Source organism: Phyllobates terribilis, unplaced genomic scaffold (assembly GCF_046119375.1).
Source record: "Phyllobates terribilis strain yellow unplaced genomic scaffold, ASM4611937v1 Scaffold_249__1_contigs__length_2872098, whole genome shotgun sequence".
NCBI lineage: Eukaryota > Metazoa > Chordata > Amphibia > Anura > Dendrobatidae > Phyllobates > Phyllobates terribilis.
The window spans coordinates 373,931-399,272 of NW_027363009.1; the positions used below are offsets into that span (position 1 = coordinate 373,931).

General features: G+C 47.7%; 14 non-coding genes and 2 pseudogenes across 14 annotated transcripts; all 16 read right to left on the minus strand.

The window, feature by feature from the left end:
- Positions 1 to 238: 238 nt before the first annotated feature.
- Positions 239 to 330, minus strand: LOC141218424 (U2 spliceosomal RNA; annotated as a pseudogene).
- Positions 331 to 1,451: 1,121 nt separating this feature from the next.
- Positions 1,452 to 1,642, minus strand: LOC141218555 (U2 spliceosomal RNA). Its single transcript, XR_012287251.1, has one exon. It is a non-coding gene; the product is annotated as a U2 spliceosomal RNA (small nuclear RNA).
- Positions 1,643 to 2,765: 1,123 nt separating this feature from the next.
- Positions 2,766 to 2,956, minus strand: LOC141218556 (U2 spliceosomal RNA). The gene has a single exon (XR_012287252.1). It is a non-coding gene; the product is annotated as a U2 spliceosomal RNA (small nuclear RNA).
- Positions 2,957 to 4,080: 1,124 nt separating this feature from the next.
- Positions 4,081 to 4,271, minus strand: LOC141218558 (U2 spliceosomal RNA). The gene has a single exon (XR_012287254.1). It is a non-coding gene; the product is annotated as a U2 spliceosomal RNA (small nuclear RNA).
- A 1,120-nt stretch (positions 4,272 to 5,391) lies between these two features.
- LOC141218559 (U2 spliceosomal RNA) lies at positions 5,392 to 5,582 on the minus strand. The gene has a single exon (XR_012287255.1). It is a non-coding gene; the product is annotated as a U2 spliceosomal RNA (small nuclear RNA).
- A 1,121-nt stretch (positions 5,583 to 6,703) lies between these two features.
- Positions 6,704 to 6,894, minus strand: LOC141218560 (U2 spliceosomal RNA). The gene has a single exon (XR_012287256.1). It is a non-coding gene; the product is annotated as a U2 spliceosomal RNA (small nuclear RNA).
- A 1,120-nt stretch (positions 6,895 to 8,014) lies between these two features.
- LOC141218561 (U2 spliceosomal RNA) lies at positions 8,015 to 8,205 on the minus strand. The gene has a single exon (XR_012287257.1). It is a non-coding gene; the product is annotated as a U2 spliceosomal RNA (small nuclear RNA).
- Positions 8,206 to 9,327: 1,122 nt separating this feature from the next.
- On the minus strand, positions 9,328 to 9,518 carry LOC141218562 (U2 spliceosomal RNA). Its single transcript, XR_012287258.1, has one exon. It is a non-coding gene; the product is annotated as a U2 spliceosomal RNA (small nuclear RNA).
- A 1,121-nt stretch (positions 9,519 to 10,639) lies between these two features.
- LOC141218250 (U2 spliceosomal RNA) lies at positions 10,640 to 10,830 on the minus strand. Its single transcript, XR_012287003.1, has one exon. It is a non-coding gene; the product is annotated as a U2 spliceosomal RNA (small nuclear RNA).
- A 1,123-nt stretch (positions 10,831 to 11,953) lies between these two features.
- LOC141218563 (U2 spliceosomal RNA) lies at positions 11,954 to 12,144 on the minus strand. The gene has a single exon (XR_012287259.1). It is a non-coding gene; the product is annotated as a U2 spliceosomal RNA (small nuclear RNA).
- Positions 12,145 to 13,265: 1,121 nt separating this feature from the next.
- Positions 13,266 to 13,456, minus strand: LOC141218128 (U2 spliceosomal RNA). Its single transcript, XR_012286889.1, has one exon. It is a non-coding gene; the product is annotated as a U2 spliceosomal RNA (small nuclear RNA).
- Positions 13,457 to 14,576: 1,120 nt separating this feature from the next.
- On the minus strand, positions 14,577 to 14,767 carry LOC141218259 (U2 spliceosomal RNA). Its single transcript, XR_012287012.1, has one exon. It is a non-coding gene; the product is annotated as a U2 spliceosomal RNA (small nuclear RNA).
- A 1,123-nt stretch (positions 14,768 to 15,890) lies between these two features.
- LOC141218344 (U2 spliceosomal RNA) lies at positions 15,891 to 16,073 on the minus strand. Its single transcript, XR_012287096.1, has one exon. It is a non-coding gene; the product is annotated as a U2 spliceosomal RNA (small nuclear RNA).
- Positions 16,074 to 21,624: 5,551 nt separating this feature from the next.
- On the minus strand, positions 21,625 to 21,702 carry LOC141218406 (U2 spliceosomal RNA; annotated as a pseudogene).
- A 1,120-nt stretch (positions 21,703 to 22,822) lies between these two features.
- LOC141218564 (U2 spliceosomal RNA) lies at positions 22,823 to 23,013 on the minus strand. The gene has a single exon (XR_012287260.1). It is a non-coding gene; the product is annotated as a U2 spliceosomal RNA (small nuclear RNA).
- A 1,123-nt stretch (positions 23,014 to 24,136) lies between these two features.
- On the minus strand, positions 24,137 to 24,327 carry LOC141218147 (U2 spliceosomal RNA). Its single transcript, XR_012286907.1, has one exon. It is a non-coding gene; the product is annotated as a U2 spliceosomal RNA (small nuclear RNA).
- Positions 24,328 to 25,342: the final 1,015 nt, after the last annotated feature.

A 25,342-nucleotide genomic window follows, 5' to 3' on the forward strand; every position in this document is an offset into this window, starting at 1 on the left:
AAGGGTGTGTGTGAAGAAAGAAATATTGAAGTGCTAGTGCAAATGTGCCATAAACTCAAGTGGGGTTCCCAATCCCAGTGAGTTAAGGCACCCCAGGGTCACCACTCCTGGGGCACTTCACACTTCGGGCTTTCGATCTTCCCCGGCCCAATGGCGTCGATCCTGGGGGGCCATGCTTTCCACCAGATGACTATATTAGCCACCTGGCGTACTAACAAGCGCCTAAACCCCAGTGTGCATAATGTATCAATCTACTAGGGCGGCCAACATCCAAAACCGCCTTTTCGAAAGATACTACACTTGATCTTAGCCAAAAGGCCGAGAAGCGATAACCAGAATTGGTTTCCGACTACGGTGCCACCCAAGGATTCTGAAAAGTCCATTTGTGGAGATGGCCACCTGGACTCCCGTTAAGAAGACATGCTGTCAACCTCTAGATCCCTCACATGCCTGCACTTTTCGGCTTGCTGCTGCTGCAATCCACGCGTTTTAGATCTGCATAACTCCACCTCTTTTAGCACAGTACCCTCAACCCCCGGCTGTTCCCACCCGCTTCAACACCGTTGGAAGGGAGGAGAACCAATTAAGGCGGGGGGGGGGGTGGAACGAGCAGCTGTCTACCCTTAGCAGGAGGGTTGCTGATTAATTACCTCTCCTGCTGCTGCTGCTGCTGGCTGTCCAGCAGCAGACTGAAGGTGGCTGCTGCTGTGCGCAGGTATATAAAGGCTCAGAGCCTATTATGACACGCGCAGCCAGCGTTCCATTGCCACATTCCGTCTACTGCAGGCGGGATACCTGGATGGCTGAATGTCACTGAGAAGCTCACAGAGACCGCCATAAGCAACAGTTTAAAAGAATGCCACAGACTAATCAACCAAACTTTTTGGGTTGGTTTCTCTTTTATAGTCTGCAGGCATTAAATGAAAGAAGTCAGTGTTCCAGCAGAGGGAGACAACGTTTCAGAAAAGGAATTGTAGAAAAACAAAAAATAAATTTTAAGCGCAGCAGAGTAACCAGCTCACATACCTGTTAGCTCAGGTGAGTTTAAAAGGCTGCTGTTGATAACAAGGGCATTTGCTAAATAGATGGTGTGTGTGCAACAATATACTGAAAGGTCAATTATATTGTGCAGCTTATCTCACCACCTGTAGTTATTTAGGTGAAAGCTCCAAAATGCTTGCCTAATATGTCTGTTTATCCAAAAGGAAGTATAGAGGGAGAGCTAGATAGATAGCATTGCATTACATTACATTACATGGCAATGCAATGCACAGTTGCTGAAGTTGAACCAAAATGAGCTTGTCATCTGGCTTCTGCAACTTTTAACATGAAAAATCCAATGAGGAGAAGAAAAGCAAAGCCAAAGAGTCCATCCCAAAATCCGACAAACAAGCAAAATGAACAAAAAGCATTGAATTCAATTCTTTCTGATTTTAGAAACTGCATTAAAGAAGGGGTGCACCGGTCCTGGAGATACTGCAATACCAGGTCAATGCGTGGAGTGGACAGAGCAAGCTCTTTTTCCATCTCCCTGTTCTAAAAATCCATTTAATATATGGTCCCCAGATAGGGGACGTATCAGATATTAAACTGATAAGAACAGATACTACACTTGATCTTAGCCAAAAGGCCGAGAAGCGATAACCAGAATTGGTTTCCGACTACGGTGCCACCCAAGGATTCTGAAAACTCCATTTGTGGAGATGGCCACCTGGACTCCCGTTAAGAAGACATGCTGTCAACCTCTAGATCCCTCACATGCCTGCACTTTTCGGCTTGCTGCTGCTGCAATCCACGCGTTTTAGATCTGCATAACTCCACCTCTTTTAGCACAGTACCCTCAACCCCCGGCTGTTCCCACCCGCCTCAACACCGTTGGAAGGGAGGAGAACCAATTAAGGCGGGGGGGGGGGGGTGGAACGAGCAGCTGTCTACCCTTAGCAGGAGGGTTGCTGATTAATTACCTCTCCTGCTGCTGCTGCTGCTGGCTGTCCAGCAGCAGACTGAAGGTGGCTGCTGCTGTGCGCAGGTATATAAAGGCTCAGAGCCTATTATGACACGCGCAGCCAGCGTTCCATTGCCACATTCCGTCTACTGCAGGCGGGATACCTGGATGGCTGAATGTCACTGAGAAGCTCACAGAGACCACCATAAGCAACAGTTTAAAAGAATGTCACAGACTAATCAACCAAACTTTTTGGGTTGGTTTCTCTTTTATAGTCTGCAGGCATTAAATGAAAGAAGTCAGTGTTCCAGCAGAGGGAGACAACGTTTCAGAAAAGGCATTGTAGCAAACCAAAAAAGAAATTTTAAGCGCAGCAGAGTAACCAGCTCACATACCTGTTAGCTCAGGTGAGTTTAAAAGGCTGCTGTTGATAACAAGGGCATTTGCTAAATAGATGGTGTGTGTGCAACAATATACTGAAAGGTCAATTATATTGTGCAGCTTATCTCACCACCTGTAGTTATTTAGGTGAAAGCTCCAAAATGCTTGCCTAATATGTCTGTTTATCCAAAAGGAAGTATAGAGGGAGAGCTAGATAGATAGCATTGCATTACATTACATTACATGACAATGCAATGCACAGTTGCTGAAGTTGAACCAAAATGAGCTTGTCATCTGGCTTCTGCAACTTTTAACATGAAAAATCCAATGAGGAGAAGAAAAGCAAAGCCAAAGAGTCCATCCCAAAATCCGACAAACAAGCAAAATGAACAAAAAGCATTGAATTCAATTCTTTCTGATTTTAGAAACTGCATTAAAGAAGGGGTGCACCGGTCCTGGAGATACTGCAATACCAGGTCAATGCGTGGAGTGGACAGAGCAAGCTCTTTTTCCATCTCCCTGTTCTAAAAATCCATTTAATATATGGTCCCCAGATAGGGGACGTATCAGATATTAAACTGATAAGAACAGATACTACACTTGATCTTAGCCAAAAGGCCGAGAAGCGATAACCAGAATTGGTTTCCGACTACGGTGCCACCCAAGGATTCTGAAAAGTCCATTTGTGGAGATGGCCACCTGGACTCCCGTTAAGAAGACATGCTGTCAACCTCTAGATCCCTCACATGCCTGCACTTTTCGGCTTGCTGCTGCTGCAATCCACGCGTTTTAGATCTGCATAACTCCACCTCTTTTAGCACAGTACCCTCAACCCCCGGCTGTTCCCACCCGCCTCAACACCGTTGGAAGGGAGGAGAACCAATTAAGGCGGGGGGGGGGGGGGTGGAACGAGCAGCTGTCTACCCTTAGCAGGAGGGTTGCTGATTAATTACCTCTCCTGCTGCTGCTGCTGCTGGCTGTCCAGCAGCAGACTGAAGGTGGCTGCTGCTGTGCGCAGGTATATAAAGGCTCAGAGCCTATTATGACACGCGCAGCCAGCGTTCCATTGCCACATTCCGTCTACTGCAGGCGGGATACCTGGATGGCTGAATGTCACTGAGAAGCTCACAGAGACCGCCATAAGCAACAGTTTAAAAGAATGCCACAGACTAATCAACCAAACTTTTTGGGTTGGTTTCTCTTTTATAGTCTGCAGGCATTAAATGAAAGAAGTCAGTGTTCCAGCAGAGGGAGACAACGTTTCAGAAAAGGCATTGTAGCAAACCAAAAAAGAAATTTTAAGCGCAGCAGAGTAACCAGCTCACATACCTGTTAGCTCAGGTGAGTTTAAAAGGCTGCTGTTGATAACAAGGGCATTTGCTAAATAGATGGTGTGTGTGCAACAATATACTGAAAGGTCAATTATATTGTGCAGCTTATCTCACCACCTGTAGTTATTTAGGTGAAAGCTCCAAAATGCTTGCCTAATATGTCTGTTTATCCAAAAGGAAGTATAGAGGGAGAGCTAGATAGATAGCATTGCATTACATTACATTACATGGCAATGCAATGCACAGTTGCTGAAGTTGAACCAAAATGAGCTTGTCATCTGGCTTCTGCAACTTTTAACATGAAAAATCCAATGAGGAGAAGAAAAGCAAAGCCAAAGAGTCCATCCCAAAATCCGACAAACAAGCAAAATGAACAAAAAGCATTGAATTCAATTCTTTCTGATTTTAGAAACTGCATTAAAGAAGGGGTGCACCGGTCCTGGAGATACTGCAATACCAGGTCAATGCGTGGAGTGGACAGAGCAAGCTCTTTTTCCATCTCCCTGTTCTAAAAATCCATTTAATATATGGTCCCCAGATAGGGGACGTATCAGATATTAAACTGATAAGAACAGATACTACACTTGATCTTAGCCAAAAGGCCGAGAAGCGATAACCAGAATTGGTTTCCGACTACGGTGCCACCCAAGGATTCTGAAAAGTCCATTTGTGGAGATGGCCACCTGGACTCCCGTTAAGAAGACATGCTGTCAACCTCTAGATCCCTCACATGCCTGCACTTTTCGGCTTGCTGCTGCTGCAATCCACGCGTTTTAGATCTGCATAACTCCACCTCTTTTAGCACAGTACCCTCAACCCCCGGCTGTTCCCACCCGCCTCAACACCGTTGGAAGGGAGGAGAACCAATTAAGGTGGGGGGGGGGTGGAACGAGCAGCTGTCTACCCTTAGCAGGAGGGTTGCTGATTAATTACCTCTCCTGCTGCTGCTGCTGCTGGCTGTCCAGCAGCAGACTGAAGGTGGCTGCTGCTGTGCGCAGGTATATAAAGGCTCAGAGCCTATTATGACACGCGCAGCCAGCGTTCCATTGCCACATTCCGTCTACTGCAAGCGGGATACCTGGATGGCTGAATGTCACTGAGAAGCTCACAGAGACCGCCATAAGCAACAGTTTAAAAGAATGCCACAGACTAATCAACCAAACTTTTTGGGTTGGTTTCTCTTTTATAGTCTGCAGGCATTAAATGAAAGAAGTCAGTGTTCCAGCAGAGGGAGACAACGTTTCAGAAAAGGCATTGTAGCAAACCAAAAAAGAAATTTTAAGCGCAGCAGAGTAACCAGCTCACATACCTGTTAGCTCAGGTGAGTTTAAAAGGCTGCTGTTGATAACAAGGGCATTTGCTAAATAGATGGTGTGTGTGCAACAATATACTGAAAGGTCAATTATATTGTGCAGCTTATCTCACCACCTGTAGTTATTTAGGTGAAAGCTCCAAAATGCTTGCCTAATATGTCTGTTTATCCAAAAGGAAGTATAGAGGGAGAGCTAGATAGATAGCATTGCATTACATTACATTACATGGCAATGCAATGCACAGTTGCTGAAGTTGAACCAAAATGAGCTTGTCATCTGGCTTCTGCAACTTTTAACATGAAAAATCCAATGAGGAGAAGAAAAGCAAAGCCAAAGAGTCCATCCCAAAATCCGACAAACAAGCAAAATGAACAAAAAGCATTGAATTCAATTCTTTCTGATTTTAGAAACTGCATTAAAGAAGGGGTGCACCGGTCCTGGAGATACTGCAATACCAGGTCAATGCGTGGAGTGGACAGAGCAAGCTCTTTTTCCATCTCCCTGTTCTAAAAATCCATTTAATATATGGTCCCCAGATAGGGGACGTATCAGATATTAAACTGATAAGAACAGATACTACACTTGATCTTAGCCAAAAGGCCGAGAAGCGATAACCAGAATTGGTTTCCGACTACGGTGCCACCCAAGGATTCTGAAAAGTCCATTTGTGGAGATGGCCACCTGGACTCCCGTTAAGAAGACATGCTGTCAACCTCTAGATCCCTCACATGCCTGCACTTTTCGGCTTGCTGCTGCTGCAATCCACGCGTTTTAGATCTGCATAACTCCACCTCTTTTAGCACAGTACCCTCAACCCCCGGCTGTTCCCACCCGCCTCAACACCGTTGGAAGGGAGGAGAACCAATTAAGGCGGGGGGGGGGGTGGAACGAGCAGCTGTCTACCCTTAGCAGGAGGGTTGCTGATTAATTACCTCTCCTGCTGCTGCTGCTGCTGGCTGTCCAGCAGCAGACTGAAGGTGGCTGCTGCTGTGCGCAGGTATATAAAGGCTCAGAGCCTATTATGACACGCGCAGCCAGCGTTCCATTGCCACATTCCGTCTACTGCAGGCGGGATACCTGGATGGCTGAATGTCACTGAGAAGCTCACAGAGACCGCCATAAGCAACAGTTTAAAAGAATGCCACAGACTAATCAACCAAACTTTTTGGGTTGGTTTCTCTTTTATAGTCTGCAGGCATTAAATGAAAGAAGTCAGTGTTCCAGCAGAGGGAGACAACGTTTCAGAAAAGGCATTGTAGCAAACCAAAAAAGAAATTTTAAGCGCAGCAGAGTAACCAGCTCAGATACCTGTTAGCTCAGGTGAGTTTAAAAGGCTGCTGTTGATAACAAGGGCATTTGCTAAATAGATGGTGTGTGTGCAACAATATACTGAAAGGTCAATTATATTGTGCAGCTTATCTCACCACCTGTAGTTATTTAGGTGAAAGCTCCAAAATGCTTGCCTAATATGTCTGTTTATCCAAAAGGAAGTATAGAGGGAGAGCTAGATAGATAGCATTGCATTACATTACATTACATGGCAATGCAATGCACAGTTGCTGAAGTTGAACCAAAATGAGCTTGTCATCTGGCTTCTGCAACTTTTAACATGAAAAATCCAATGAGGAGAAGAAAAGCAAAGCCAAAGAGTCCATCCCAAAATCCGACAAACAAGCAAAATGAACAAAAAGCATTGAATTCAATTCTTTCTGATTTTAGAAACTGCATTAAAGAAGGGGTGCACCGGTCCTGGAGATACTGCAATACCAGGTCAATGCGTGGAGTGGACAGAGCAAGCTCTTTTTCCATCTCCCTGTTCTAAAAATCCATTTAATATATGGTCCCCAGATAGGGGACGTATCAGATATTAAACTGATAAGAACAGATACTACACTTGATCTTAGCCAAAAGGCCGAGAAGCGATAACCAGAATTGGTTTCCGACTACGGTGCCACCCAAGGATTCTGAAAAGTCCATTTGTGGAGATGGCCACCTGGACTCCCGTTAAGAAGACATGCTGTCAACCTCTAGATCCCTCACATGCCTGCACTTTTCGGCTTGCTGCTGCTGCAATCCACGCGTTTTAGATCTGCATAACTCCACCTCTTTTAGCACAGTACCCTCAACCCCCGGCTGTTCCCACCCGCCTCAACACCGTTGGAAGGGAGGAGAACCAATTAAGGCGGGGGGGGGGTGGAACGAGCAGCTGTCTACCCTTAGCAGGAGGGTTGCTGATTAATTACCTCTCCTGCTGCTGCTGCTGCTGGCTGTCCAGCAGCAGACTGAAGGTGGCTGCTGCTGTGCGCAGGTATATAAAGGCTCAGAGCCTATTATGACACGCGCAGCCAGCGTTCCATTGCCACATTCCGTCTACTGCAGGCGGGATACCTGGATGGCTGAATGTCACTGAGAAGCTCACAGAGACCGCCATAAGCAACAGTTTAAAAGAATGCCACAGACTAATCAACCAAACTTTTTGGGTTGGTTTCTCTTTTATAGTCTGCAGGCATTAAATGAAAGAAGTCAGTGTTCCAGCAGAGGGAGACAACGTTTCAGAAAAGGCATTGTAGCAAACCAAAAAAGAAATTTTAAGCGCAGCAGAGTAACCAGCTCACATACCTGTTAGCTCAGGTGAGTTTAAAAGGCTGCTGTTGATAACAAGGGCATTTGCTAAATAGATGGTGTGTGTGCAACAATATACTGAAAGGTCAATTATATTGTGCAGCTTATCTCACCACCTGTAGTTATTTAGGTGAAAGCTCCAAAATGCTTGCCTAATATGTCTGTTTATCCAAAAGGAAGTATAGAGGGAGAGCTAGATAGATAGCATTGCATTACATTACATTACATGGCAATGCAATGCACAGTTGCTGAAGTTGAACCAAAATGAGCTTGTCATCTGGCTTCTGCAACTTTTAACATGAAAAATCCAATGAGGAGAAGAAAAGCAAAGCCAAAGAGTCCATCCCAAAATCCGACAAACAAGCAAAATGAACAAAAAGCATTGAATTCAATTCTTTCTGATTTTAGAAACTGCATTAAAGAAGGGGTGCACCGGTCCTGGAGATACTGCAATACCAGGTCAATGCGTGGAGTGGACAGAGCAAGCTCTTTTTCCATCTCCCTGTTCTAAAAATCCATTTAATATATGGTCCCCAGATAGGGGACGTATCAGATATTAAACTGATAAGAACAGATACTACACTTGATCTTAGCCAAAAGGCCGAGAAGCGATAACCAGAATTGGTTTCCGACTACGGTGCCACCCAAGGATTCTGAAAAGTCCATTTGTGGAGATGGCCACCTGGACTCCCGTTAAGAAGACATGCTGTCAACCTCTAGATCCCTCACATGCCTGCACTTTTCGGCTTGCTGCTGCTGCAATCCACGCGTTTTAGATCTGCATAACTCCACCTCTTTTAGCACAGTACCCTCAACCCCCGGCTGTTCCCACCCGCCTCAACACCGTTGGAAGGGAGGAGAACCAATTAAGGCGGGGGGGGGGGGTGGAACGAGCAGCTGTCTACCCTTAGCAGGAGGGTTGCTGATTAATTACCTCTCTTGCTGCTGCTGCTGCTGGCTGTCCAGCAGCAGACTGAAGGTGGCTGCTGCTGTGCGCAGGTATATAAAGGCTCAGAGCCTATTATGACACGCGCAGCCAGCGTTCCATTGCCACATTCCGTCTACTGCAGGCGGGATACCTGGATGGCTGAATGTCACTGAGAAGCTCACAGAGACCGCCATAAGCAACAGTTTAAAAGAATGCCACAGACTAATCAACCAAACTTTTTGGGTTGGTTTCTCTTTTATAGTCTGCAGGCATTAAATGAAAGAAGTCAGTGTTCCAGCAGAGGGAGACAACGTTTCAGAAAAGGCATTGTAGCAAACCAAAAAAGAAATTTTAAGCGCAGCAGAGTAACCAGCTCACATACCTGTTAGCTCAGGTGAGTTTAAAAGGCTGCTGTTGATAACAAGGGCATTTGCTAAATAGATGGTGTGTGTGCAACAATATACTGAAAGGTCAATTATATTGTGCAGCTTATCTCACCACCTGTAGTTATTTAGGTGAAAGCTCCAAAATGCTTGCCTAATATGTCTGTTTATCCAAAAGGAAGTATAGAGGGAGAGCTAGATAGATAGCATTGCATTACATTACATTACATGGCAATGCAATGCACAGTTGCTGAAGTTGAACCAAAATGAGCTTGTCATCTGGCTTCTGCAACTTTTAACATGAAAAATCCAATGAGGAGAAGAAAAGCAAAGCCAAAGAGTCCATCCCAAAATCCGACAAACAAGCAAAATGAACAAAAAGCATTGAATTCAATTCTTTCTGATTTTAGAAAATGCATTAAAGAAGGGGTGCACCGGTCCTGGAGATACTGCAATACCAGGTCAATGCGTGGAGTGGACAGAGCAAGCTCTTTTTCCATCTCCCTGTTCTAAAAATCCATTTAATATATGGTCCCCAGATAGGGGACGTATCAGATATTAAACTGATAAGAACAGATACTACACTTGATCTTAGCCAAAAGGCCGAGAAGCGATAACCAGAATTGGTTTCCGACTACGGTGCCACCCAAGGATTCTGAAAAGTCCATTTGTGGAGATGGCCACCTTGACTCCCGTTAAGAAGACATGCTGTCAACCTCTAGATCCCTCACATGCCTGCACTTTTCGGCTTGCTGCTGCTGCAATCCACGCGTTTTAGATCTGCATAACTCCACCTCTTTTAGCACAGTACCCTCAACCCCCGGCTGTTCCCACCCGCCTCAACACCGTTGGAAGGGAGGAGAACCAATTAAGGCGGGGGGGGGGGTGGAACGAGCAGCTGTCTACCCTTAGCAGGAGGGTTGCTGATTAATTACCTCTCCTGCTGCTGCTGCTGCTGGCTGTCCAGCAGCAGACTGAAGGTGGCTGCTGCTGTGCGCAGGTATATAAAGGCTCAGAGCCTATTATGACACGCGCAGCCAGCGTTCCATTGCCACATTCCGTCTACTGCAGGCGGGATACCTGGATGGCTGAATGTCACTGAGAAGCTCACAGAGACCGCCATAAGCAACAGTTTAAAAGAATGCCACAGACTAATCAACCAAACTTTTTGGGTTGGTTTCTCTTTTATAGTCTGCAGGCATTAAATGAAAGAAGTCAGTGTTCCAGCAGAGGGAGACAACGTTTCAGAAAAGGCATTGTAGCAAACCAAAAAAGAAATTTTAAGCGCAGCAGAGTAACCAGCTCACATACCTGTTAGCTCAGGTGAGTTTAAAAGGCTGCTGTTGATAACAAGGGCATTTGCTAAATAGATGGTGTGTGTGCAACAATATACTGAAAGGTCAATTATATTGTGCAGCTTATCTCACCACCTGTAGTTATTTAGGTGAAAGCTCCAAAATGCTTGCCTAATATGTCTGTTTATCCAAAAGGAAGTATAGAGGGAGAGCTAGATAGATAGCATTGCATTACATTACATTACATGGCAATGCAATGCACAGTTGCTGAAGTTGAACCAAAATGAGCTTGTCATCTGGCTTCTGCAACTTTTAACATGAAAAATCCAATGAGGAGAAGAAAAGCAAAGCCAAAGAGTCCATCCCAAAATCCGACAAACAAGCAAAATGAACAAAAAGCATTGAATTCAATTCTTTCTGATTTTAGAAACTGCATTAAAGAAGGGGTGCACCGGTCCTGGAGATACTGCAATACCAGGTCAATGCGTGGAGTGGACAGAGCAAGCACTTTTTCCATCTCCCTGTTCTAAAAATCCATTTAATATATGGTCCCCAGATAGGGGACGTATCAGAAATTAAACTGATAAGAACAGATACTACACTTGATCTTAGCCAAAAGGCCGAGAAGCGATAACCAGAATTGGTTTCCGACTACGGTGCCACCCAAGGATTCTGAAAAGTCCATTTGTGGAGATGGCCACCTGGACTCCCGTTAAGAAGACATGCTGTCAACCTCTAGATCCCTCACATGCCTGCACTTTTCGGCTTGCTGCTGCTGCAATCCACGCGTTTTAGATCTGCATAACTCCACCTCTTTTAGCACAGTACCCTCAACCCCCGGCTGTTCCCACCCGCCTCAACACCGTTGGAAGGGAGGAGAACCAATTAAGGCGGGGGGGGGGGGGTGGAACGAGCAGCTGTCTACCCTTAGCAGGAGGGTTGCTGATTAATTACCTCTCCTGCTGCTGCTGCTGCTGGCTGTCCAGCAGCAGACTGAAGGTGGCTGCTGCTGTGCGCAGGTATATAAAGGCTCAGAGCCTATTATGACACGCGCAGCCAGCGTTCCATTGCCACATTCCGTCTACTGCAGGCGGGATACCTGGATGGCTGAATGTCACTGAGAAGCTCACAGAGACCGCCATAAGCAACAGTTTAAAAGAATGCCACAGACTAATCAACCAAACTTTTTGGGTTGGTTTCTCTTTTATAGTCTGCAGGCATTAAATGAAAGAAGTCAGTGTTCCAGCAGAGGGAGACAACGTTTCAGAAAAGGCATTGTAGCAAACCAAAAAAGAAATTTTAAGCGCAGCAGAGTAACCAGCTCACATACCTGTTAGCTCAGGTGAGTTTAAAAGGCTGCTGTTGATAACAAGGGCATTTGCTAAATAGATGGTGTGTGTGCAACAATATACTGAAAGGTCAATTATATTGTGCAGCTTATCTCACCACCTGTAGTTATTTAGGTGAAAGCTCCAAAATGCTTGCCTAATATGTCTGTTTATCCAAAAGGAAGTATAGAGGGAGAGCTAGATAGATAGCATTGCATTACATTACATTACATGGCAATGCAATGCACAGTTGCTGAAGTTGAACCAAAATGAGCTTGTCATCTGGCTTCTGCAACTTTTAACATGAAAAATCCAATGAGGAGAAGAAAAGCAAAGCCAAAGAGTCCATCCCAAAATCCGACAAACAAGCAAAATGAACAAAAAGCATTGAATTCAATTCTTTCTGATTTTAGAAACTGCATTAAAGAAGGGGTGCACCGGTCCTGGAGATACTGCAATACCAGGTCAATGCGTGGAGTGGACAGAGCAAGCTCTTTTTCCATCTCCCTGTTCTAAAAATCCATTTAATATATGGTCCCCAGATAGGGGACGTATCAGATATTAAACTGATAAGAACAGATACTACACTTGATCTTAGCCAAAAGGCCGAGAAGCGATAACCAGAATTGGTTTCCGACTACGGTGCCACCCAAGGATTCTGAAAAGTCCATTTGTGGAGATGGCCACCTGGACTCCCGTTAAGAAGACATGCTGTCAACCTCTAGATCCCTCACATGCCTGCACTTTTCGGCTTGCTGCTGCTGCAATCCACGCGTTTTAGATCTGCATAACTCCACCTCTTTTAGCACAGTACCCTCAACCCCCGGCTGTTCCCACCCGCCTCAACACCGTTGGAAGGGAGGAGAACCAATTAAGGCGGGGGGGGGGGTGGAACGAGCAGCTGTCTACCCTTAGCAGGAGGGTTGCTGATTAATTACCTCTCCTGCTGCTGCTGCTGCTGGCTGTCCAGCAGCAGACTGAAGGTGGCTGCTGCTGTGCGCAGGTATATAAAGGCTCAGAGCCTATTATGACACGCGCAGCCAGCGTTCCATTGCCACATTCCGTCTACTGCAGGCGGGATACCTGGATGGCTGAATGTCACTGAGAAGCTCACAGAGACCGCCATAAGCAACAGTTTAAAAGAATGCCACAGACTAATCAACCAAACTTTTTGGGTTGGTTTCTCTTTTATAGTCTGCAGGCATTAAATGAAAGAAGTCAGTGTTCCAGCAGAGGGAGACAACGTTTCAGAAAAGGCATTGTAGCAAACCAAAAAAGAAATTTTAAGCGCAGCAGAGTAACCAGCTCACATACCTGTTAGCTCAGGTGAGTTTAAAAGGCTGCTGTTGATAACAAGGGCATTTGCTAAATAGATGGTGTGTGTGCAACAATATACTGAAAGGTCAATTATATTGTGCAGCTTATCTCACCACCTGTAGTTATTTAGGTGAAAGCTCCAAAATGCTTGCCTAATATGTCTGTTTATCCAAAAGGAAGTATAGAGGGAGAGCTAGATAGATAGCATTGCATTACATTACATTACATGGCAATGCAATGCACAGTTGCTGAAGTTGAACCAAAATGAGCTTGTCATCTGGCTTCTGCAACTTTTAACATGAAAAATCCAATGAGGAGAAGAAAAGCAAAGCCAAAGAGTCCATCCCAAAATCCGACAAACAAGCAAAATGAACAAAAAGCATTGAATTCAATTCTTTCTGATTTTAGAAACTGCATTAAAGAAGGGGTGCACCGGTCCTGGAGATACTGCAATACCAGGTCAATGCGTGGAGTGGACAGAGCAAGCTCTTTTTCCATCCCCCTGTTCTAAAAATCCATTTAATATATGGTCCCCAGATAGGGGACGTATCAGATATTAAACTGATAAGAACAGATACTACACTTGATCTTAGCCAAAAGGCCGAGAAGCGATAACCAGAATTGGTTTCCGACTACGGTGCCACCCAAGGATTCTGAAAAGTCCATTTGTGGAGATGGCCACCTGGACTCCCGTTAAGAAGACATGCTGTCAACCTCTAGATCCCTCACATGCCTGCACTTTTCGGCTTGCTGCTGCTGCAATCCACGCGTTTTAGATCTGCATAACTCCACCTCTTTTAGCACAGTACCCTCAACCCCCGGCTGTTCCCACCCGCCTCAACACCGTTGGAAGGGAGGAGAACCAATTAAGGCGGGGGGGGGGTGGAACGAGCAGCTGTCTACCCTTAGCAGGAGGGTTGCTGATTAATTACCTCTCCTGCTGCTGCTGCTGCTGGCTGTCCAGCAGCAGACTGAAGGTGGCTGCTGCTGTGCGCAGGTATATAAAGGCTCAGAGCCTATTATGACACGCGCAGCCAGCGTTCCATTGCCACATTCCGTCTACTGCAGGCGGGATACCTGGATGGCTGAATGTCACTGAGAAGCTCACAGAGACCGCCATAAGCAACAGTTTAAAAGAATGCCACAGACTAATCAACCAAACTTTTTGGGTTGGTTTCTCTTTTATAGTCTGCAGGCATTAAATGAAAGAAGTCAGTGTTCCAGCAGAGGGAGACAACGTTTCAGAAAAGGCATTGTAGCAAACCAAAAAAGAAATTTTAAGCGCAGCAGAGTAACCAGCTCACATACCTGTTAGCTCAGGTGAGTTTAAAAGGCTGCTGTTGATAACAAGGGCATTTGCTAAATAGATGGTGTGTGTGCAACAATATACTGAAAGGTCAATTATATTGTGCAGCTTATCTCACCACCTGTAGTTATTTAGGTGAAAGCTCCAAAATGCTTGCCTAATATGTCTGTTTATCCAAAAGGAAGTATAGAGGGAGAGCTAGATAGATAGCATTGCATTACATTACATTACATGGCAATGCAATGCACAGTTGCTGAAGTTGAACCAAAATGAGCTTGTCATCTGGCTTCTGCAACTTTTAACATGAAAAATCCAATGAGGAGAAGAAAAGCAAAGCCAAAGAGTCCATCCCAAAATCCGACAAACAAGCAAAATGAACAAAAAGCATTGAATTCAATTCTTTCTGATTTTAGAAACTGCATTAAAGAAGGGGTGCACCGGTCCTGGAGATACTGCAATACCAGGTCAATGCGTGGAGTGGACAGAGCAAGCTCTTTTTCCATCTCCCTGTTCTAAAAATCCATTTAATATATGGTCCCCAGATAGGGGACGTATCAGATATTAAATTGATAAGAACAGATACTACACTTGATCTTAGCCAAAAGGCCGAGAAGCGATAACCAGAATTGGTTTCCGACTACGGTGCCACCCAAGGATTCTGAAAAGTCCATTTGTGGAGATGGCCTCCTGGACTCCCGTTAAGAAGACATGCTGACAACCTCTAGATCCCTCACATGCCTGCACTTTTCGGCTTGCTGCTGCTGCAATCCACGCGTTTTAGATCTGCATAACTCCACCTCTTTTAGCACAGTACCCTCAACCCCCGGCTGTTCCCACCCGCCTCAACACCGTTGGAAGGGAGGAGAACCAATTAAGGCGGGGGGGGGTGGGTGGAACGAGCAGCTGTCTACCCTTAGCAGGAGGGTTGCTGATTAATTACCTCTCCTGCTGCTGCTGCTGCTGGCTGTCCAGCAGCAGACTGAAGGTGGCTGCTGCTGTGCGCAGGTATATAAAGGCTCAGAGCCTATTATGACACGCGCAGCCAGCGTTCCATTGCCACATTCCGTCTACTGCAGGCGGGATACCTGGATGGCTGAATGTCACTGAGAAGCTCACAGAGACCGCCATAAGCAACAGTTTAAAAGAATGCCACAGACTAATCAACCAAACTTTTTGGGTTGGTTTCTCTTTTATAGTCTGCAGGCATTAAATGAAAGAAGTCAGTGTTCCAGCAGAGGGAGACAACGTTTCAGAAAAGGCATTGTAGCAAACCAAAAAAGAAATTTTAAGCGCAGCAGAGTAACCAGCTCACATACCTGTTAGCTCAGGTGAGTTTAAAAGGCTGCTGTTGATAACAAGGGCATTTGCTAAATAGATGGTGTGTGTGCAACAATATACTGAAAGGTCAATTATATTGTGCAGCTTATCTCACCACCTGTAGTTATTTAGGTGAAAGCTCCAAAATGCTTGCCTAATATGTCTGTTTATCCAAAAGGAAGTATAGAGGGAGAGCTAGATAGATAGCATTGCATTACATTACATTACATGGCAATGCAATGCACAGTTGCTGAAGTTGAACCAAAATGAGCTTGTCATCTGGCTTCTGCAACTTTTAACATGAAAAATCCAATGAGGAGAAGAAAAGCAAAGCCAAAGAGTCCATCCCAAAATCCGACAAACAAGCAAAATGAACAAAAAGCATTGAATTCAATTCTTTCTGATTTTAGAAACTGCATTAAAGAAGGGGTGCACCGGTCCTGGAGATACTGCAATACCAGGTCAATGCGTGGAGTGGACAGAGCAAGCTCTTTTTCCATCTCCCTGTTCTAAAAATCCATTTAATATATGGTCCCCAGATAGGGGACGTATCAGATATTAAACTGATAAGAACAGATATCTTTTATTAGCACAAAAAATAAGTTAACAGACAGTGTACAGTGCCGCAGCCCAGTACACACAGAATTCTACATCATATTTACATAGCATGAGGATACGACGCACTAACTAGACACAACACACCCCTATGCTACACAAAACACTCAATCTGAAAGAAAAAGCATGTCAATCAATACAGTACGACGAATCGTGATAAGGGATGGGGATTGGGAAAAAGGGGATGGGGAGGGGAAAATCACAGGCCCGAAGGTTTATTGAAAGACAAGACACATAAGGGGAGAGGGGGAGGAGGGGTTTAGTCCTCATCCTCGTCCTCCGGACCATCCACGATGGAATAGTCTCTGAGCAGGCTGTGGATCAGCCTGCGGCAGTCCTGGATGGACATCCTCTCCCTCCTCAAGATGAGCCGGTTCCTGGCGACCCAAACGGCATCCTTGAAGCAGTTCATAAGCCTCCTGGATGGCTCCAACGGTATGAACCCCAGGGAAGAGTCCGTAAAGCACAGAATGGTGCGATAGGCTCGCCCTGGGGACAGAGTTCCTCAGGTCGTCCTCAAGGGCAGTCAACAGGCGCTGTGCAAATCCGCAGTCCCAAAAAGTGTGCAAAGATGTTTCCTCCACGAAGGGGCACCTTGGGCAGTACCTGGTCTTGCACAGGTTCCGGGCATGCATGAATGACCGGACGGGCAGTCCGCCCTGAATCGCCATCCACGACAAGTCCTTGTGCCCGTTGGTCAGCCTGTCAGACGACACATTTGTCCACACAGTCTCCAGCGTGTCCTGGTGAAGTCCTGTGATGTTCTCCACGTCATCCTTGGCTCTGATGAGCTTGTGGATAGTTTTGGGCTTCCACAAGTCGGGCTTGAGTCCCTCCAGTTGATGTTCCCCCACAAATCGAACGACGTCTCCGTAGAACCATGGCGTCGTCCAGTTGTAGGGGAAGGAGCTGTCCCACTTGTCCCAGCCGAGTCGCCTCCAAAAAGGAAGCAGGAAGAAGCGAGACATGGACCTGCCCGCGGAGCCATTTTTGACTTGCAAAGTCCGGCGGACACAATCACACGCAAAAGAGGATCGCAGGAGGGTGGGGATATCTGGAACGCCCTTCCCACCCTTGCGAGGCTCCTTGTACATGACGGCCCGCCTGACTCTGTCCATCTTGGATCCCCAGACAAAGTGAAACACTGTCCTGGTAATGGCCCTGCACACAGTGACGTGTGGGGGCCAGGCCTGCGCCGTGTACTGCAAGATGGGCAGGACCTCATTACGCAGGACGAGTGCCTTACCCTCACAAGTGAGGTGTCTGAGGCTCCAGAGTCCGATCCGTTGCTTCACTTTGGCCAAGCGTTCTTGCCAGGACTTGAGGGCCGCTCCTTCCTTCCCGAACCAGACTCCCAGCACCTTGAGGAAATCCGGTTGAATGTTGAAGGGGAAGGGGGCGGAGGAGGCCGGCTGCCAATCCCCGAAGAGCATGGCTTCCGACTTCCTGCAGTTGACTTTGGCCCCTGAAGCCCGGCCGAACCTCTCACACGTCTGGACGAGGGCGTCGACTGAACCACGATCAGCGCAGAAGACGGTGACGTCGTCCATGTAGAGCGAGCACTTGACCTCGTGTCGTCCCGGACCCGGTGCGGTGATCCCTCTGATCTCTCCATTCTGCCGGATAGCCTCTGCGAAGAGTTCTATAACACAAACAAAAAGAAGAGGTGATAGAGGGCAGCCTTGTCTGACCCCAGAGAGGACAGGGAAGGGGTCAGTCTTCCAGCCGTTCACCAACACCGAGCTGTGGATATCAAAATACATCAGACGGACATACGAACAAAACATGTTACCCAAACCTAACCGGTGCAGAGCTCGGCCCATGAACTCGTGGGAAACCCGGTCGAAGGCCTTCTCCTGATCCAAGGAGACCAGGGCCGCGTGTGCGCGGCGGACCTTGATGTACTCGACCGTGTCCCGCACGAGAGCGAGGCTGTCTGCGATGCGACGTCCAGGGATGCCGCAGGTCTGGTCCGGGTGGATGATCCGTCCGATGACCGTCTTAAGTCGTGTCGCCATCGTCTTGGCCAGGATCTTGTAGTCCACGTTGAGCAGAGTGATGGGACGCCAATTTCTCAGGTCGCACCTCTCTCCCTTCCGCTTGTACAGGATCGTGACCATTCCTTCCCTCAAAGATGGAGGCATTCTACCCTCCACCACCATCTCCTCGTACAGATCCAACAGGTCCGGACAGATGAGGTCTCCCAGCGCTACATAGAGCTCCGCTGGAAGACCATCACTGCCCGGGGTCCTGCCGGTCCTAAAGGATTTAGCGGCAGAGAGCAATTCGCCCACCATCAGAGGTTTGTCCAAGGCTGCCGTGCCTGCAGGATCAAGATGGTTAGTGATACCTGACAGGAACTTATCAGCAGCGTCGGGGTCGGTAGTCTTGTGGAAGTAGAGTTCGCTGTAGAAGTCGCTGACTACCCTCATCACATCCTCCTTCCCACGTTGCATGTTTCCGCTCTCGTCTCGCAGCTCGTTCAGGGGCGTGTGACCGGCATGAAGTTTCCTGAAAAAGAATGAGTTACATTTCTCACCCTTCTCCAGATTCTCCACTTTGGAACGGAAGACGATTCGCTTGGACTCCTCCTCAAAGTGCCTTTTCAGGCTCTTCTTGGTCTCCTCCAGCTCCTCCCTCACGTCCCAGCCGCAGTGAAGAAGGTCCTGCAGCGACCGCAGCTCGCGCTGCAGCCCTCTGAAGTCCCTCCTCTTCTCACACGCCTGTTGTCGACCCTTGGCCTGAAAGAAACAGCGAAACTCAAGTTTAACATATTCCCACCAATCAGAGACTGTTTGGAAGCTACCCTTGTAGGACTGCCACATTGCGTAGGCTGCTCTCAGCTCCTCCACGACTTCATCCTGAGCCAGCAGAGCACAATTCAGCTTCCAGGAGCCGGGGCTGGACGGAAAACCGTCGCCGAGGACACCTTGTAAGTGAATGGCTCTGTGGTCGGAGAAGAAGCAGGGGACCATCGAGTGCCTACTCTGCCTGACTGCCCGAGAGGTGAACACAAAGTCAATCCTGGAGCGGAGTGAGCCATCGGGTCGGCTCCACGAATAGTTTGTGGAGCCTCTCCCCATGGAGCCCACCACGTCCTGAAGAGAGGCCTCGGTTACCATCTCGATGAGCAGCTTGGACGTGATGTCCAACTTGGCAGATGTGCCAGAACTACGACCATCCTCCTCGATGGGGCAGTTGAAATCCCCGGCCATCACTAAGGTCCTGGTGGTGGCAAGCTGAAGCCGCAGGGTCTGGAAAAGCTCCAAACGCTCATTCTTCAGTGGGGACGCATACACGTTGATGAACCTGACAGGTTCTCCTGCCCAGTTGCCATCTACAACAAGAGCCCTGCCGCAGATGAGCTCCTGGACGGACTCAAGCGTGAATGCGCCCCCCCTGATCAGAATTGCGACCCCCGCAGACTTGCAGTCACCCCCACCAGACCAGTAGGATGGACCGTGGGACCACTCCCTGGCCAGATGTTTGAAGGACCTAGAGGAGGGAAGGGAACATTCCTGCAACATATAAACATCACACAACTGGGAAGTAAGGAAGGCATAAATAGTCTGACGTCTGAACTTGTCCTTGATGCTCCTGACATTAATGGAAAATAAGTTAATATTAGCCATCATGTAGGGAAAAAAGAAAAAGTTAGCGCAGGCAATACACCTTAGTTACCACTCCGGTCGGGTGGTCCCTCGTCGGTGTTGACTGCTGGTGACGGGATCACCAGCAGGCCCTCTTCCTCCATCTGGTCAAGCAGCGCGGCCTCGATCTCGGCGACCACCAGTTCCTCCTCTTCTGGCTCGGCCACCAGGGTCTCAACCATGTGCTGCATCTCTTCTGGCTCAGGGAGGGTATCCTCCTTTTCGCCTACGAAATCCAGAATCTTCTTTTTGGAGGATTCAGTAGCAGGGCTGTCCTCCACCTTCCTCTTTCCCCGGGTTGGAACTGGGGAGACAAGAAGGGGAAAATCCTCCTCGGAATAGATAGCGGCGGGTGGAGGAAAGGTTAATTCCACCGCTACCATGGTCTGGGGAGGGAGAGTGGCTGCCGGGGCAGGGGAAAGGACACCTGCTGAGGAGTAGGGGAAGGAGGAAGAGGAAGTGGAATCCTCAGCAGGGGTGGCCGGGGTGGGGGGGGATTGGACGGGGGTGGCAGGGGGAGGGATCGAGAGAGGGGTGACAGAACTCTTACCCTCCTTTGACTTTTTCTTCTGCTTCGGAGCTGCTGGGACCGTCGCTGGGGCTTTGGCCACCGACTCCTTGACCGCTTTGGCCTTGGTCGTCTCAGCCTTGGCCGCTGGGGCCTTGGTCGTCGCGTCCTTGACCTTCACAGGCCTGGTCGTCGGGGCCTTGTCCTCCGGAGCTGGGGTCGTCGCAACCACCGATGCCCAGGATCTCTCACGCTTGGGGCAATCCTTGTACAGATGAGCCGCCAGCCCACACAGGTTGCAGGACGTCTTCTTCGGGCAGTCCTTCGAGCTGTGTCCTGTCACTCGACAAATCCTGCAGGCATCCTCCTTGCAGTCCTTCATCTCGTGGCCGTTCTTGCCGCATCTCCTGCAGTTCCGCGGCATGTCCGGGTAATAGATGAGGCCGTAGGAGTTGCCCAGGGAGAATGTCGGGGGCAGGTGCCGAAGTCCGTCTGAGTACGCCAGGTCCCTGTGAAGTCTAACGGTCACCGACCACTTACCTGTCCAGAAGCCGAGTCCATTCAGGATGTGAGAGGGTTCCTTCACAACCAAACAGAAGCGTCTCAGGAAGGTACAGATGTCTTGGCCTGGGGTGTGCGGGTTGCGCATGGAGACCGTGATCCTCCTTTCGTCCCTCTGGATAGGGCAGCTACCTGTAAAGGCAGAGAAAGAATTATCCGGTCCTTTTGCGCTTACCATTTCCCAGAACCTCCTACAGGTGTTCACAGTGGCGAAGGTGACGAAGAAGATCCCCGTCAAGAAGGTCTGGATGCTGAGGGTGTCCGACCTGGAGAAGCCTCGATCCAGCAGCATCTTCTGGCAGAACACGTCCGAGGACATATCCGGCACCCTCCCATCCACTTCCTTCAGCTTCAGGGCCACCGTCTGCCGCATCCATGGCTCCAGGGCTGGAGCTTCGTGGCGGCGCTTCTGGGGTCCCTTCTGCTGGCCAGTCGTGGAGGCAGAGTCCTTGGGGTCAGAATAGGCTCCTGGCTGGGCCCTCCTGGCTGTCCCCTGCTCCAGGCTCTTCTTTTCGGTCTTCCTCGCAGCGCTTGCCATGGCTTTCCTCCTGCAGTTACTTCTTGGAGCTGGATCTGGAACTCTTCCCGGAATGGGTGGAGCTATGCAGATTCTTCTCCCGTCGTGTTCTGGACAAATTCCCCAAAAGGTCTTTGTCTCGATGATTTTCTTCCTCGAAGATTCCACAGGACAGCCCGATTCTTCTCCGAGTCTTCGTCTTCTTCTGGATTCTTTAGAGCTTCTTCCTCCCACCGATATCCGCCTTCCTTCTCCGATGTCAGCTGGGCTCCGAAGCTCTTCTCCTTCCGAGTTCGATCGCTCTCGTCAAGTGTAGATCGTAGCTCTTGTGTTCTTAAAAGAACAGATACTACACTTGATCTGAGCCAAAAGGCCGAGAAGCGATAACCAGAATTGGTTTCCGACTACGGTGCCACCCAAGGATTCTGAAAAGTCCATTTGTGGAGATGGCCACCTGGACTCCCGTTAAGAAGACATGCTGTCAACCTCTAGATCCCTCACATGCCTGCACTTTTCGGCTTGCTGCTGCTGCAATCCACGCGTTTTAGATCTGCATAACTCCACCTCTTTTAGCACAGTACCCTCAACCCCCGGCTGTTCCCACCCGCCTCAACACCGTTGGAAGGGAGGAGAACCAATTAAGGCGGGGGGGGGGTGGAACGAGCAGCTGTCTACCCTTAGCAGGAGGGTTGCTGATTAATTACCTCTCCTGCTGCTGCTGCTGCTGGCTGTCCAGCAGCAGACTGAAGGTGGCTGCTGCTGTGCGCAGGTATATAAAGGCTCAGAGCCTATTATGACACGCGCAGCCAGCGTTCCATTGCCACATTCCGTCTACTGCAGGCGGGATACCTGGATGGCTGAATGTCACTGAGAAGCTCACAGAGACCGCCATAAGCAACAGTTTAAAAGAATGCCACAGACTAATCAACCAAACTTTTTGGGTTGGTTTCTCTTTTATAGTCTGCAGGCATTAAATGAAAGAAGTCAGTGTTCCAGCAGAGGGAGACAACGTTTCAGAAAAGGCATTGTAGCAAACCAAAAAAGAAATTTTAAGCGCAGCAGAGTAACCAGCTCACATACCTGTTAGCTCAGGTGAGTTTAAAAGGCTGCTGTTGATAACAAGGGCATTTGCTAAATAGATGGTGTGTGTGCAACAATATACTGAAAGGTCAATTATATTGTGCAGCTTATCTCACCACCTGTAGTTATTTAGGTGAAAGCTCCAAAATGCTTGCCTAATATGTCTGTTTATCCAAAAGGAAGTATAGAGGGAGAGCTAGATAGATAGCATTGCATTACATTACATTACATGGCAATGCAATGCACAGTTGCTGAAGTTGAACCAAAATGAGCTTGTCATCTGGCTTCTGCAACTTTTAACATGAAAAATCCAATGAGGAGAAGAAAAGCAAAGCCAAAGAGTCCATCCCAAAATCCGACAAACAAGCAAAATGAACAAAAAGCATTGAATTCAATTCTTTCTGATTTTAGAAACTGCATTAAAGAAGGGGTGCACCGGTCCTGGAGATACTGCAATACCAGGTCAATGCGTGGAGTGGACAGAGCAAGCTCTTTTTCCATCTCCCTGTTCTAAAAATCCATTTAATATATGGTCCCCAGATAGGGGACGTATCAGATATTAAACTGATAAGAACAGATACTACACTTGATCTTAGCCAAAAGGCCGAGAAGCGATAACCAGAATTGGTTTCCGACTACGGTGCCACCCAAGGATTCTGAAAAGTCCATTTGTGGAGATGGCCACCTGGACTCCCGTTAAGAAGACATGCTGTCAACCTCTAGATCCCTCACATGCCTGCACTTTTCGGCTTGCTGCTGCTGCAATCCACGCGTTTTAGATCTGCATAACTCCACCTCTTTTAGCACAGTACCCTCAACCCCCGGCTGTTCCCACCCGCCTCAACACCGTTGGAAGGGAGGAGAACCAATTAAGGCGGGGGGGGGGGGGTGGAACGAGCAGCTGTCTACCCTTAGCAGGAGGGTTGCTGATTAATTACCTCTCCTGCTGCTGCTGCTGCTGGCTGTCCAGCAGCAGACTGAAGGTGGCTGGTGCTGTGCGCAGGTATATAAAGGCTCAGAGCCTATTATGACACGCGCAGCCAGCGTTCCATTGCCACATTCCGTCTACTGCAGGCGGGATACCTGGATGGGTGAATGTCACTGAGAAGCTCACAGAGACCGCCATAAGCAACAGTTTAAAAGAATGCCACAGACTAATCAACCAAACTTTTTGGGTTGGTTTCTCTTTTATAGTCTGCAGGCATTAAATGAAAGAAGTCAGTGTTCCAGCAGAGGGAGACAACGTTTCAGAAAAGGCATTGTAGCAAACCAAAAAAGAAATTTTAAGCGCAGCAGAGTAACCAGCTCACATACCTGTTAGCTCAGGTGAGTTTAAAAGGCTGCTGTTGATAACAAGGGCATTTGCTAAATAGATGGTGTGTGTGCAACAATATACTGAAAGGTCAATTATATTGTGCAGCTTATCTCACCACCTGTAGTTATTTAGGTGAAAGCTCCAAAATGCTTGCCTAATATGTCTGTTTATCCAAAAGGAAGTATAGAGGGAGAGCTAGATAGATAGCATTGCATTACATTACATTACATGGCAATGCAATGCACAGTTGCTGAAGTTGAACCAAAATGAGCTTGTCATCTGGCTTCTGCAACTTTTAACATGAAAAATCCAATGAGGAGAAGAAAAGCAAAGCCAAAGAGTCCATCCCAAAATCCGACAAACAAGCAAAATGAACAAAAAGCATTGAATTCAATTCTTTCTGATTTTAGAAACTGCATTAAAGAAGGGGTGCACCGGTCCTGGAGATACTGCAATACCAGGTCAATGCGTGGAGTGGACAGAGCAAGCTCTTTTTCCATCTCCCTGTTCTAAAAATCCATTTAATATATGGTCCCCAGATAGGGGACGTATCAGATATTAAACTGATAAGAACAGATACTACACTTGATCTCAGCCAAAAGGCCGAGAAGCGATAACCAGAATTGGTTTCCGACTACGGTGCCACCCAAGGATTCTGAAAAGTCCATTTGTGGAGATGGCCACCTGGACTCCCGTTAAGAAGACATGCTGTCAACCTCTAGATCCCTCACATGCCTGCACTTTTCGGCTTGCTGCTGCTGCAATCCACGCGTTTTAGATCTGCATAACTCCACCTCTTTTAGCACAGTACCCTCAACCCCCGGCTGTTCCCACCCGCCTCAACACCGTTGGAAGGGAGGAGAACCAATTAAGGCGGGGGGGGGGTGGAACGAGCAGCTGTCTACCCTTAGCAGGAGGGTTGCTGATTAATTACCTCTCCTGCTGCTGCTGCTGCTGGCTGTCCAGCAGCAGACTGAAGGTGGCTGCTGCTGTGCGCAGGTATATAAAGGCTCAGAGCCTATTATGACACGCGCAGCCAGCGTTCCATTGCCACATTCCGTCTACTGCAGGCGGGATACCTGGATGGCTGAATGTCACTGAGAAGCTCACAGAGACCGCCATAAGCAACAGTTTAAAAGAATGCCACAGACTAATCAACCAAACTTTTTGGGTTGGTTTCTCTTTTATAGTCTGCAGGCATTAAATGAAAGAAGTCAGTGTTCCAGCAGAGGGAGACAACGTTTCAGAAAAGGCATTGTAGCAAACCAAAAAAGAAATTTTAAGCGCAGCAGAGTAACCAGCTCACATACCTGTTAGCTCAGGTGAGTTTAAAAGGCTGCTGTTGATAACAAGGGCATTTGCTAAATAGATGGTGTGTGTGCAACAATATACTGAAAGGTCAATTATATTGTGCAGCTTATCTCACCACCTGTAGTTATTTAGGTGAAAGCTCCAAAATGCTTGCCTAATATGTTTGTTTATCCAAAAGGAAGTATAGAGGGAGAGCTAGATAGATAGCATTGCATTACATTACATTACATGGCAATGCAATGCACAGTTGCTGAAGTTGAACCAAAATGAGCTTGTCATCTGGCTTCTGCAACTTTTAACATGAAAAATCCAATGAGGA